Raw genomic sequence first — 15,242 nt, forward strand, 5'->3', positions numbered from 1 at the left:
ACATGGTCTTCTCTAGTTCTCTTATTATCTGTATGTTCCAATATACCACAAACATCCTTAGCTTTAATTTAGGGACTATTTTCTTTATCAGTAATCATATACATTTGCTTATTGTTAAATGTAGCTCGTTCTTGATGACATCAGTGACTGACTCCACTTATTAGGAATGGTGTTTATTAGAGATATATATCTTTTAATTTATAGTGCTTTACATCTATATAAATGAAATTACTCTTACTGTTGTTGTTAATGAAAATAGCAGTTGCTGATGAAAGGAGTAAAGCCATATTTTAATGATTATGGTTATTTAGATATTCAGTATGATACAAAACTTACTCATGTGAGTGATCTTGTGTTTATAGAGACATTACTGACATTTAAGGACAGACACAGTACTGAAATAAATGGTGAATTAAAATTCTATGAATAAACCTAGAAGCAACATAAAACATACAAATATTGACCACAGATTTAGTATTATAATGGAAGAAGGAAAATATAAAATGGTATTGTGAAGGTGTAACTAAAAATGTATTACAAGTAATAAAGGCAACATTTAATTAATGGCAAAAGTATATTGACATTCAGTTTCATCAAGATAACAATAATCCTGATATTTTAAATAAACAAAAGAGGAGTACTTGGTTATGAATTATGTGGTCACTGTTGTCCACAGGATATAGATGGACATGGTGATGTATTAGGTCATGCAGTTTTTTCCAAATATGAGTAATGACCCAGTGGAATTACATATGGATCATGAAGAGTTGTGGTAATTGGAGATTATTGGAAATTCACCAAAGGATAAAAAAATATATTTGAAGTTGTGGCTCATGAAATTGGTCATGTATTAGGTTTAGAACACATTGACGTTGATGGAGCAATAATGTGTGTATACTATAATGGTTCACATTTAGAATTACCTAAAGATGATAAGTATGCTGTTCAAAGGTTGCATGATAAAAATTTATTGCCATCTGCACCAAAATGAATTCTAGTTGTTTCATCTAAACCAATTCAATCTTCCTGCCAAATAAAGTAGTTTGATAACTTAAAATTCGTATATGGAATTTGATATACATTTTTATCATAAGTGGTTGTGGATAGGTAATATTTTTAACGCAAGATATACAATTAATAGGGGGAACTTATCAAAGACCAGGCAGTGATATTGTTTTAGTTGTTGACAATATGATATATATGACAAATATGTATACATTACAATTCATACCTAGATATCCTAGGCCAATACCTAGTATAGGAATATGTCTAGATTTTAAATTAAATTATGTAATAGACACATATACAGGAAGGGCAGTTTTACTCTGTAACGAACCTCTCCATGTGGCGATAGATTAATGTAATTTTAAATATAAAAGACGAGGTGTTATTACTAGAGAATTTCTAGGAGTGCCTGTAGGAATAAGGTCTTCGTTTAGGTAGATTATTGGATTGTTGTATTTTTTCAAGGATAATACATTCTATGAATATAATGAATTCATTATAACACAGCCTTTATTTGGTATTGATTTCAGTAAAGCATTAGCATTTGTTCCCAATGTAATAAATATACTAAAAGGTACAATGAAAAAAAAATTACTTTTTCTTAATAATTTTTTTATAACTGGAAGCCACCCAATCTAAACTGTGTAAATATTGCAAAACCGAGAAGTCAATTAGTAGTTTTACTTCACAGAATTATGCAAAACATGGTTGTAGGATAATGTGTAGACAAGATATAAATGAATATCATAACAAGTGTATACAATAGTAAATGAATTCCTATAAAAAATACTCAAAGGTGTGTGCCCGCGAGGTTCCTCGCCGCCTAACAGAAGAACATAAAGGATTACCTGTGTGTAATTACTTGCGCATTACGGGGCTGATAGTCAAAATTTTTGTCGAACATCGTCTCAGGCGATGAAACATGGATTGTGCTACCCTCAGCAAATTCAAGAAACGAGTTCAGCGAGTTTATCGCTACAAAAATGCTAATTATCTTGTCCTTCTCCATGTGAAAATAAGTCTCACACAAGTCTGCGCACCCGAAAAGAGCTCAGAAATCTGTTTGGGACTGTTCTTCCTCATCCACCCTACATCCTGGATCTCACACCCTCCACCGTCCGTGGTGGCGGAGCGGTTCTAGGCGCTACAGTCTGGAACCGCGCGGCCGCTACGGTCACAGGTTCGAATCCTGCCTCGGGCATGGATGTGTGTGATGTCCTTAGGATAGTTAGGTTTAAGTAGTTCTAAGTTCTAGGGGACTGATGACGTCAGAAGTTAAGTCCCATAGTGCTCAGAGCCATTTGAACCCTCCCACTTCCATCTCTTTGACCCAATGAAGGGAGCACTCCAGGGAGGCACCAGGTGGAGGACGATAATGAACGAAGCTCTTAATAATTTCCATTCTTAATACCGCTTCCAATGTGTAACAGTCATGTCAGGCACGAGTCATGACGTATCAGCTGTCTTAGTACCACACGCGTTTTCGGCTAGGTAATGTTTTTTGTTTATTGGAACTTGCACTTTATTCAAATTTTACTGAAACTAGTCTGATTTATCTTTCGAATCATTACGTTCTGCAATTTTCCGTCGTTGCAGTTTCCGAAAAAAACATCGAATAGGCATTAAATGTCGTCGTTTCAAAATTCGTTTGATTCCTTTTAAGTGAATGCACTCCAGGTGTTAATATTTTGTTTTGTTAAAGTTGTATAGAAGAAAATCATCGATAAGGGAAACTAAACGGATCTACTCTAGATCATCATCAAACAACCATTATCTGTTTAAGAAAACAGTAGTTGAATACTTTCAATCAGCCTTTTAGACTCGAAATTCTGAAGTCGTAAGATAATCAAGTATTCATCCTCAATGTTGAAGAATTATTAATATTACTCCTTTACTTTAACATATTTTCAATATAATGTAACGGTAATTTAACGTACTCTAATTTGCAGGAAGGGAACGAAAGGTGGAAAGCTAAGGAATCTATGGACAAAATATAGCTTATCTCTACAAGACCTATGTGATGAATTTTACAGAAAAGTTTTCTTTCAGGTATCATCACTTACACGCAGATTAGGCTTAATTTTTTATCTTGGAGTTTCAGTCTATACACTGGAAACAAAACTTTAGCAAGAAGGGCTTTCGGAGAAGGATTTATCGATTTTTAAAAGAAATGTATTATTTCAGAATTGTCCTAAATCTGAAATTATTGTAAGCGTACTGTTAGGCGTGTCCGTTTCGAGATAACAACGTCCATGCAAAAATTAAATTTAATTTAAATAAATAAAAGTCAAAAGGAACATCTTATGTAGCAGATTTTGATGACTACTGCTGATGGAAGTGTAAAACCACGGCTATTGCCTTCAACTCACTGCTCTTAAAGCTGGCCTGTTTCGTTAACTGCAGTATATACACTACCGTCAATCGACGTGTGAGTCGAATGAAGAGTCTATTGCCTTACGATCATTATCATAAAGCTAGGAAATAATTTCAGTCTGGTACTCTTTTCGTGTGCTCCTTACTTAAAGTTATTAATGGAGAGTATAGGGAGACACTCTAAAATTCAGGGAACCTCTAATGGATACAGAGGGGCGATGTGAAGAAGCCAATCTCACACCTCAATATTGGAAGCCGATGCAGTGAACCGCGTGAGAATGTGTCTGTCATTAGTTGTACGCACTACACTCTTCATTTTCCGGACTACATGAATTTTAATTAAAAAATTCCGCAAAAATTAAGGATAAAAGAAAAATTTTAAATTGCGCGATCAATTTATTCAACAATAAAAAGTAAAATGCGTTTAGGGGTTATAGAGGTTCACTCCTTGCAGTCGTTAACCTCGACACACATACGTTAGCATTTAAAACTACTTGAACAGTTAAGGACTGCATTACGTTTCTTGAGAAGAGTTTCAGAAAATCTTATACTCTTTTCGTCTTTCCAGTTGTCTGACTGGTTCTATTTACTAACCTGTAGTGTATCTGCTACTTAACGTAGAAAAAAGATGAAAGTTTTCCGAAGAGCTGTCACTACCCGCAATAACTTCACTCAAAGAAGGTGATGCATAGTCGCGAAGAGTTTTGTGGAGATGAGAGAGATATAGTGGTAGCATATGAGAGTTTCTACGCACGCTGCGTCTCCATAACTGCAACCAAAACTTTAACAGACAGTTTTACAAGTCTACCGTTCTGATGAGTGCATTCTTGGATAAACGCACGTGACCGGAATTTGTAATCGGATGGACACGTGAAGTTGGCATTGTGAGTTGATACGGCCGTAAAGTTGCGCCGAGCGGACACGACGAGGACTTCTCTGTGGTCAGAGAGTGACAGATTCTACGACAAAACGTTCAAGTTAGGTGCAATAACGAGAAGCACGAACATCTGTAGAAATTCTAATCGTTCGGCCACACACCCACACGCACCCACTCACCCACCCGCCCACCCCCACACACCCACCCACCCACACACACACACACACACACACACACACACACACACACACACACACACACACACACACGACCGCACGTGCGTAAATGTATTCCTTTCAGTTTCTTGCATCACACTGAAATCATATTAATTCAACAATTCAACAACAAACCAAAACACCACTTCAAAAACATGTGAGTTAGTGTTTATGGGGAAAACTGTACTCCATCCTCACAATTTTTGTGAGAGAATATTTCACTGACATAAAAGCTGTCACTTTTTAAGAATACAAATACTTCCATACAGAACATTACTGCAGTTTACTTTCGGACGTTTAGGGTAATGGAAAATCTTGTACAGGCTTGTATGGAACGAAGTACTTGCCATATACCCGAATATCTTGATTTTCAGAATGAGAAAATCATGACGGCACCAACTGTTATTCATATCTTTGATTCAGTTGTTGTTACAGGAAAATATTGATAACATAAACAACAGGAAGAATTCACGTATTTGACCGAAAACGTAAATAACGACCCTTGAAAGCAGGCGTCAATGGAAAATCTGTATCGTCGATGTAGCTATCGTTAGAGGTGTAAATCTTCGGATTTATTAACTCAGAAAATGTGCAAAATTTCGCCATGTGATTCCCTGTGTTTGTTATAGGACTTAAGCCACCATTGAAATTCCTTCGAAGCCTTTAGTTCTTCTTTGTTAAGTGCAGCGACAGATTTTCAATGGATACGTAGCCCTCCACACCTACAATGATATTTTCAAAAACAATTTTAATAATGATTTTATTACTGCTAGTAATTCACTGTCACGAACGCTTACTAATGTCTCTGAGTCCTAACGTAGGATAGGAAGAAAAATTTCAAAACACATAATTTAATAAATTTTGACTATATCTTCCGTGAATTCCTGATATTAAGTGTGTTTGACATTGAGTCACTCGTTCGGGTCGATCTGAGGGTTATATTACTCTTGAAGAAGAATCAGGTTTGTCACGATAACTAATTCTCTTTATTACTATTAGTTTTAGTGTGTAACGTCCCATCTTCTTTTTATTATTATTACTAGTTCCGACAAGTATGCGCTGTCATCATCAGATGGTGTAACATTATTAGGAATGAATATTGATTCTCAGTTGAAGTGGTGTGAACACACAAATGTACTTGCAAACAGAATGCCATCAGCATGTTATGCCCTTAGAATTCTATCACCAGTATGTAACATGCAGCATCTTTTAGTCACATACTGTTCATATATACACTCAGTTCCTTGCTATGGCATTCTTTATTGGAGAACAAATTCACAAAATTGGAACACAATTTTCAAACTCCATAAAAGAGCCATAAGAATCATAACCAAAAATGGTAGTCGAGCTGCTTGCAAAGATCTGTTCAAAACACTGGGGATCTTAGCTGCTCCGTGTGAATACATTTACCTGTCAGTTGTACACATCAAAAATAACATTAGTAATTAGTGCAGAAACAGTTCTGTCTATGACCATGGAACAAGAGCTAGATTCAACTTACATTGCCAAGAAAAAATAAACATGAAACTCGAAACAGCATTTACTACCAAGGAATAAAACTGTACAATAAAGTACCAAAAGAGATAAAAGACATTGCAAAAATACACTTATTTAAAAAGGCAGCTAAAAGGTGCTTGTTATGGAGTACATTTTATACAACGAAGGATTACTTAGATAAAACAGAGTTGAGGTTTGGTAAAAAAAAGTTATACAAATAAATAATGATTATAATACATCCAACATTCCACATAACACCTTCCCACTATGTTTTTTTCCTTTTCTAGAAAAACGTACCCAAGCTATGCATTGCGCAATACTAACACCACTTCCTCTTTCTGAGCTCAACATCTCACTCATTATAAAGGGATCCTGACTCAGTTTTGCAGGATAGCTAATGGGAAGTTGTGGTGCAGAAAATGGCCCAGAGATAATCAGTTTGTGTGTGTGTGTGTGTGTGTGTGTGTGTGTGTGTGTGTGTGTGTGTGTGTGTAGTGAGTGAAGTGTTATGAAACAATGTGTGTATAGTGTGTGCAGTGACTGATAGTGAGATACGAGTAAGCAGTGTGGCATTACACTATTTAATGAGTTATTTGTAAAAATGTATTGTATACCAGGAGTAAATCTAATGATTGTCTCTAACTAGAAATCTGTAAATGTATGCATATACGAATTAGCTTATTTTAAATTGGTCTAAACTTGGAAATACTTTGACATGTCCTATATCCTTGTAAAAAGAGATCTACGGATGAACACACTAGAGTGTATGCTGGGACATCAGCACAATGTGTTGTAGGTTTTAATTGTGTGGTATTTTATTTGGGACATGGTAGTGTTCCGTGTCACTTTTTATTAAGTCTGATGCAACATCACTATGCGACTTTCAGTGTTGCAAAAAGCATGTACACCTAATGTTGTGTACATAGTTCCTCGTAGTCAGCGCGTACACAACTTTCCCACTAGAGCGCGCCTCGCTAAGCACACGATAGCACAGGCACAGCGCTCGTCCGTCTCCACACTACAAGATGGCGCTGTCTTAAGGACGGACCAAATTCTGCTTCCGCCGATCCGCCTATTAATATGTCTTGCAGCCATTGAGATTGTTGCTAACGTAGAACCTTTTCTCCTCGCGGATCACACTCGCGCAGTGATACCTGAACGCGCGTGGTATTATAACGAGTGTACAGACCTCCGATTAGTCAGTCTGTATTAGTCTGCATTAGTCTGTACCAGTCTATAGTCAAGTTTCAGTCTGCGCCTAATAAGATTACCATATTCCTGTACATAACCATGAACCATGTACAGACCTCCGATTAGTCAGTCTGTATTAGTCTGCATTAGTCTGTACCAGTCTATAGTCAAGTTTCAGTCTGCGCCTAATAAGATTACCATATTCCTGTACATAACCATGAAGATAAATGAAAAGACACTTTGTCAAGTATCAGAGATATGGGAGAATAAGATTAACGTACCAAGACCAAGGGAACTTCAGATTGTGAATTGTAAATAGCATCCAGAATCGAGTTAAGTAATTTTATGCTTGTTGTTATTTTAATAAATGTGTGTGAAAATTAATCAAGTTCTGCTTAAAGTTGGTCACCGTCAATCTGCTACTTTAAGCGTGCAAGTGGATTTCTATCGTCTGACCTAACGGCAGAAGATAAACACGCCACGATAAGACCACGAGACATATTGCTGACACTCGCCTACTTCGCTAGAGCGACAAGTCAAATAATCTGATGGTGTGTGTACCGAAGGTCTTACAGTACGCACACCACACCCAATAATGTTACAAGTTCCGATGATGATAACGTAGATCTGTCAAAACCGGTAATAGTAATAAACAGAACTACTAGCGACCATGGCAAACTTGATTCTTCAAGAATAATATAATTTTTGATATGCAAATAGATTCTATTTATAAAAGAGTAAAATTTTCATACATCATAGTTATTGCATCGTTTTAACGGTCCCGATATGCATTGTGAATGATATGTTTTGTATATTACTCATATTTATCGAAGATTTCATATCTCATGTTAGCAGAAACTTACAAAATCTGATTGAACAAGGGAAGTCCTACAGAATCTGTGTCAGAGAGATGGTGTGCGAAAGAATGAAACCTCTTACATCTTCACCTGCATCGACGTCTTTAGTTTTTCTCTGCGAATATGTGAGTCTACAGCGAGCAAAACTCCATTTTGTTGGTGTGATGTGTGCGCGATCAAATGCCCTACATCATACAGGCCGCAGTTTTTGCGGCAGTATCAGTGGACTAGCACAGCATAAGACATCTTGGCATCTGATAGAAGGTTCAAGTCAGAATGTATCAGTTTATAATTACAAAGTGATGCCTCCAGTTTGACAGACTTACGGCCGATGGATTTGAAGAAACCATAGAAAATATAATAAACAGTATTTCTATACTACGAACCAATTTTCCAAAATTTTCCTAGCTTCATAAAATGAATTTCAACAGCAGTGTTTGGTTTGTACATCTACATCTACATGTTTACTCTGCAATTCACATTTAAGTGCCTGGCAGAGGGTACATCCAACCATTTTCATACTACTTCTCTGCCATTCCACTCTCGAATGGCAAGTGGGAAAAAGGAACACCTAAATCTTTCCGTTAGAGCTATAATTTCTCTTATTTTATAATGATGATCATTTTTCCCTACGTACGTGGGTGTCAACAAAATATTTTCGCATTCGGAAGAGAAAGTTGGCGATTGAAATTTCGTAAATAGATCTCGCCGCAAAGAAAACCGCCTTTGCTTCAGTGACTGCCACCCCATCATATCAGTGACACTCTTACCCCTATTGTGCGATATCACGAAACGAGCGGCCCGTCTTTGCACTTTCTCGATGTCCTCCGTCAATCCTACCTCGTAAGGATCCCATAAAGTGCAGCAATATTCCAGCAGAGGATGGACAGCTGTAATGTAAGCTGTCTCTTTAGTGCGTTTGTCGCGTCTTCTAAGCGTTCTGCCAACAAAACGCAGTCTTTGTTTCGACTTCCCCACAATATTATCTATGTGGACTTTCCAATTTAAGTTGCTCGTAATTGTAATTCCTAGGTATTAAGTCGATTCGACAGCGCTTAGATTTGTGTGATTTATTGTATACCAAAAATTTATCGGATTTCTTTTGATACCCATGTGGATGACCTCGCTCTTTTCTTTGTTTAGTGCCAACTGCCACTTTTTGCACCATACAGAAATTCTCTCTAGATCATTTTGTAATTAGAATTGATCGTCTGATGATTTTACTAGACGGTAAATTACAGCGTCATCTGCAGACAATCTAAGTGAGCTGCTCAGATAATCACCTAGATCATTTATGTAAATCAGGAACAGCAGAGGGTCTATGGAACATCCGATATCACTTCTGCTCTCCTCGATGATTTACTGTCTATCACTAAGAACTGTTACCTCTCTGAGAGGAAATCACGAATCCAATCACACAACTGAGACGATACTCCATACGCACGCGATTTGATTAATAATCGCTTGTGAGGAACGGTATCAAAAGCCTTCTGGAAATCCAGGAATATGGAATCGATCTGAGATCCCCTGTCGACAGCACTCATTGCTTCATGGGAATAAAGAGGTAGCTGTGTTGCACAAGAACGATAATTTCTGAATCCGTGTTGGTTATGTATCAATAAGTCTTTTCTTCAAGGTGATTCATAATGTACGAGTACAGTATTTCTCCATAATCCTACTGCAAATTCAGGTTAGTGATATGGGTCATTAACTCAATGGGTTTACTCCTATTTCCTTTCTTAAATATTGGTGTGACCTGTGCTACTTTCAGTCCTTAGGAACAGACCTTTCGTCAAGTGAGCGGTTGTATATGATTGCTAAGAAAGGCGCCATTGTGTCTGCATATTCTGAAAGCAACCTGATTGGTATACCATCTGGACCGGAAGAGTTGCCTTTCTTAAGCGATTTGAGTTGTTTCGCAACACCTAAGACATCTAGCTTTATGTCACTCATGCTAGCAGCTGTTCTGGTTTCGAATTATGAAATATTTACTTAGTCTTTTTTCGTGAAGGAATTACGGAAAACTGTATTTAGAAACTACGCTTTAGTGGCACCATCATCGGTAACGTTTCCATCGATATTGCGCAGTGACGGTATTGACTGTTTTATGCCACTGGTGTACTTTACATACGACCAGAATCTCTTTGTTTATCTATCATATTTTCTAAATCAACAACGTATACCGTCATATTCCTGGTACTGCGCCGTTCTAGCAATCCCAGAGGTTTCCGTTCGAGTCTTAGTGTTTTTGGGACAAAAAGTGAGCGAAAGCATAAAAATGAAGCAAGTACTGTATCAAACATCGTTAAAGTTTTGAATAAAACCACATGCCGAACCTCATTAATTTATTTTTTAGTTTTGTGTGATTGAGATTTAGGAACTAAGGTAAAAGCTTTACCACGCGACGTGAAACAACGCTTATTAACATCATACTGGTCGCTAAAGTGTCGTTTTTTATATTGCAAATACTTCTTCAATTTTGACGATTTATTTTCTGATGTATCTGCATCTTTTTCAGGTATATTAATCTTGTACCCTATTTGTTAACGTAAATTACGCTATTAAATATGTTTTGATGCAGCTCAACTCAGATTTATGGTGTGCTATCCCACTGAAATGCCGAAGCTGCACTATTGATTTGTTGTTATTCCTGTGATAAGGACACGAATCACTATCTAGCGTTAAGCTATTAGTCCATAGGATACTGTCAGTGCAGGAAGAGTATCATACAACTGTTTTGTATCTTCCGGATAAATGATAGTAACCTACGTGGTAGTCGAGCTCATTGTAATGATCTGATCAAAACACTAGGGATTTTAACTGCTCCGTGTGAATACATTTACCTGTCAGTTGTAAACATCAAAAATAACGTTGGTAATTACTGCAGAAACCACTATCCACAATTGTTAGTATGTACGAAAATCTATAAACCTAAATGTCTCCAATTAAACTGTACGTGATTTTTAATTTTGCATGATGAACTGGAGAACCATAACCGGATTACTAGCGAGGAGAACACGGCAAGGGCAGTAACCTGATTTCCCAAAAGCTTTGCCAATGGAAGTGGCGAACACGTGTATCGACTTATTTGTAAATACTCGACCACTTCTGAGAAAATAGCTGTCAAGATTTTGAAGGTACTTTAGATGCCTTTTAGTGTGCAGTCAGTTCAGCCGAACTGGTAGCACTTTGGCAAGCCTCGCGGCTTCCCGCTTTTAGACCCTGTGTTCGAAAACCGATTATTTTTTTTTCTTTCATTTATCTTCCCATGTCGGTAGAAAATTAATAGACGGATGTTTCTTATCAAATTAGCGGATAGAAGAACGCCAAATTAATTGTAAAATTACTGGATGGTTTCACAATAAGTGTTATATATTTATTATATAATGTATGTGCGTATGGTATTTGCAGCGGTTAAAATCTTTTTAAGTTCTCATAGTCTTATGTTTCATTCTTACGTCAATTCGTGTATTAATTCTTACGTTTTTCCTTCAGGAAGATTTCCGGCATTCATTTATTGTTTTACACATTCATGTAGTAATCTGTTACGAACATGGGTAGATAAACGGAGACATAAAAATAAACTAAAAACAATTATCGGTTTTCGAACGCTGGCCGAAAAAGTGTGAAGCCTCGACGATAGCACCTGCGCCACCGCTTTGCTTGATTTTGCTATGCGCTTAAAGGGAAATACAATAATTTGAAAATCTTGACTGTCATTCTCTTAGAAACGGTCGAGTATCTACGAATAACCCGAGACACGTACTGCTTGTTTTGACGTCTCTCCCATTGAGCGAAGTTTCCGGGAAATCGGGTTACGCAACTTGCCGTGTCCTCCTCGTATATGAAATATGGACACATATATTTAAAGTGATTTTGTCTTTTATCTAGAATAGTCGTATGGAATTGGAAAGAGTCAACTTTCCTTGTGGTGAGCTATAATGTAGTTCCGACTGCTGGATGACAGAATACGAACCTACGTATTATTTCCTAACCTGAGGTGATCGCGCAATGTACCCATTGTACTTATAGTCGTAAAGATCTATTAGCACTCATACAGTATTCCCGATGACCGCGTACGTCGTGGAGGAGAAAGAAGCTTTACAAATAAGTACATTCTCGTAGAACATCAGCTAAATAATGCCCTGCAGCTGACAAGTACATAAATAATCGAAGGTGGATAACATGATTAGATATCTATGTATGTTTAGAACTTTGATGGCATCGTAAACCTGCGTTTTTCTCTATAACGCAGTCAAATAAACATCTTAGCTTACTTGTCGAGCAAGAAGTGATTGCAGATGAATATATAATAAGCCTTTTGCTGGGTGCGACACGGCGTCGCTTTCGTGTGGCCTCTCGTTCGATATTCACAGCCATCCATTAAACTGGAGGGGTTTCTTTTTCTTCCCTTTGCACATTTTCTTCCTCACTGCTGGCGGTTTCTTTCGGGTCGACGGAAAAAGAAGATAGTTTCCGCCCATCGTTACGTTTTGATGGGAATCATTTCGCAGCTCAGTATGCAAACCTTCCTAGGTGTATTGGATGTCTCAAGGCGAATAATTATTCGCGGAAATACGATATTCATAACTCAGTGAAAATTTATGACAGTAGCTACGGGAAAAATTGAAATGAATATATTGTTGAATTTATAGACACAGTTTACTAGATAGCAAAGCCTTCAAAACTGCAGTAAACAACAGAAAGTAGCAAAAAGAGACAAGAAAACAGAAAACGAACCTTATACATCTTGATATCGAAAGACTTCGTACTTTCAAATTTCTGCAAGTGAGAAGATGTAAAAAAAATTTGTACTGAAAACTGACGTACTTCGAACAATATTTACAAATTTGCCGTGAGATTACAAAAAAACTGCTACAGAGTTTTTAACATCTGTAAAGATGCATGCGATAAGTAGAATAAAGTTCATCAGATGACGCCACAAACATATATAAAAGTAAAGGCAAAGCTTTTTATTTCAATGTTTGGCCATAAATTACGTTATATCAAGATTTTTTTCCGTCGATGATGACCAGATACGAACATCAATTGGCCTAAACTATGCTGACAGTACATCACAGTCAATGATTTTTGGTACAGTATTATGCCAACTGTTGGTGCTATTTCAGCAGATTTTTTTTAAACGTGCTTTTCAGTTAGCTGAAAAGAATACGAAGTGTGAGGATGGCCATCGTCGACTCAAATCGGTCATCATTTATTGCAGTTCACAATCAAAGGCTGTAAAACGAGATTTGTTAAGAATCACGACCTCTCTTTTCCACCCCATTTACGTCGCAGATTGTAGAATTTAACGTCGAAACCTTCAAGAACGAAAGACACGTTAGCAAACACAATAAATGAGTTGTCCACGTCAAGTCGGTGCGTAGAGTATCTGAAATAGGGAAAGGTTGTTTTTTTATCGAGGAAATATAATACATGACATATGAAAAATAGTATACCAATATAAAACGCAGTATCGTCAGTGAAGCAGAGTCAGGTTTCTGGAGTGGTTGTGGGACATTACAAGCCAAAGAAGAGACCATAAAGTATGTCCATGGTACACTCGCGTGTTGTATTCATTCAAAAAAATTCAGAACTCCTGGTAGTAAAATCAAAACATATTCCTCAGGGATGTTTACAATTGAGTAACTAACAATAAACTAATCTTAACAATAAAAAAAACACCAACAGCACGAACAAAAAGTTCAACAAATTTTCTTGAGGAAGGATAACGTTCGTGAGATGAAGCGGTATGAACAAGTGGTTCATAAAATGGATACACATTCGGCAAGGCGAGGGTTGAAATCAGAGTCCGGTCAGTTTACCGATTGTATAGTTTCGCTATATCACTTGACGCTAATGCCGGGAAAATTATTTTGAATACGCTGAGACCGAACTGCTGCGACACGTTTATCCAATCTGAACTTATGCACCACCTTCCCTTCTCGCCTTTTATTTTTGGAATGAACAGATAAAAGGACTGACAAATAGAATGATATTAGCAATCTGTGCCGTTAGTTGTCTGCCGTCTCTGTGTAGTAGTCAATGACTCGTGAAGTACCATCCATACATACAGGGTGCAAACGGTATGAGCTGCCAAAAACATCCCGTAGCAGAACACAGACAACTGATATTAAATGTTTTGTATCAATTTGTCCATTTCCTACTGTTGTCCCAGAAAAACACAATTTATCTTGGGAGAATGTTTTTGGACAAGTAGACACTAGAGAGAGCACTGGGATTAGATTGACTAGTGTAAACATTTTGCACGGTAGACCAGGATAATTCGTTAAACAAGATCAAAACACTACGGCGTGTCTGCTTTGTCCCTTCCCGAACACAGGTACACTTATGTAAACAATCGGTTCGTATTACTTATCGCTGCGCGTATTGACTTTGCGAACGTGAGTCACAAACACATTGGCGACTACGGCCTGCGTGGTTGAATGACTGTCATATGCCTATCGTCGACAGTTATAGAGTTACCTTTGTAGACGTTATTGCAAGTCTGTTGAACGTTATGATGGAAGGAGGATTCACTATCGGTAAACTATGCGACATTCATTTCATTCACGGCGAGGCAAAATGTGTTCCGAGGGCAGCTGTATGAATTTATCGAGAACACTTCCCACAACGAAGAATTCTTGATCAATTAACATTTGTTGCTGTTCGCCAGAGGTCTGTATCAACATAATCCTCTTCTTTTACTCGATTACCCTGAAATACATTCGTAACGAAACACTGTTGTTATCGTTATCTTTTTCCATTTAATTATATATGCGAAACATATTGTCTGTTCTTATACGCTTTCATTTTGTTATTAAATAAATCATGATAGAATACAACTTACGAGTACGTATTTAATTTGCATAGATTGAGAGATACTGGCTCTTATCTGCTCCAAGCAGAAGGTAGAGAGCCACAGTGCAAAAAATGAGCATTGGAAGCTGGGAAACAAATTCTGGACCGCATCCACGAAGATTCTACTCTGAGTACTAAAAGCATCGCCCGCCAAGTAGGTGTGTAGCACATTGGCGTTCATTGCATTCTGATAGAGAAGTGTCTGCGCCCTTAGCACATTCAAAGCGTGTAAGCATTTGAAGAGCTACATTTCCATCCGCGATGAGAATTCTAGGAGTGGTTTTTGTAAGAAAGTGCGCAGCAGGATTTTGTAAACAAAATACTCGTTACAGATGAAGCGTTTTTCATTCGCGACGGAATAACTAA

Source organism: Schistocerca piceifrons, chromosome X (assembly GCF_021461385.2).
Source record: "Schistocerca piceifrons isolate TAMUIC-IGC-003096 chromosome X, iqSchPice1.1, whole genome shotgun sequence".
NCBI lineage: Eukaryota > Metazoa > Arthropoda > Insecta > Orthoptera > Acrididae > Schistocerca > Schistocerca piceifrons.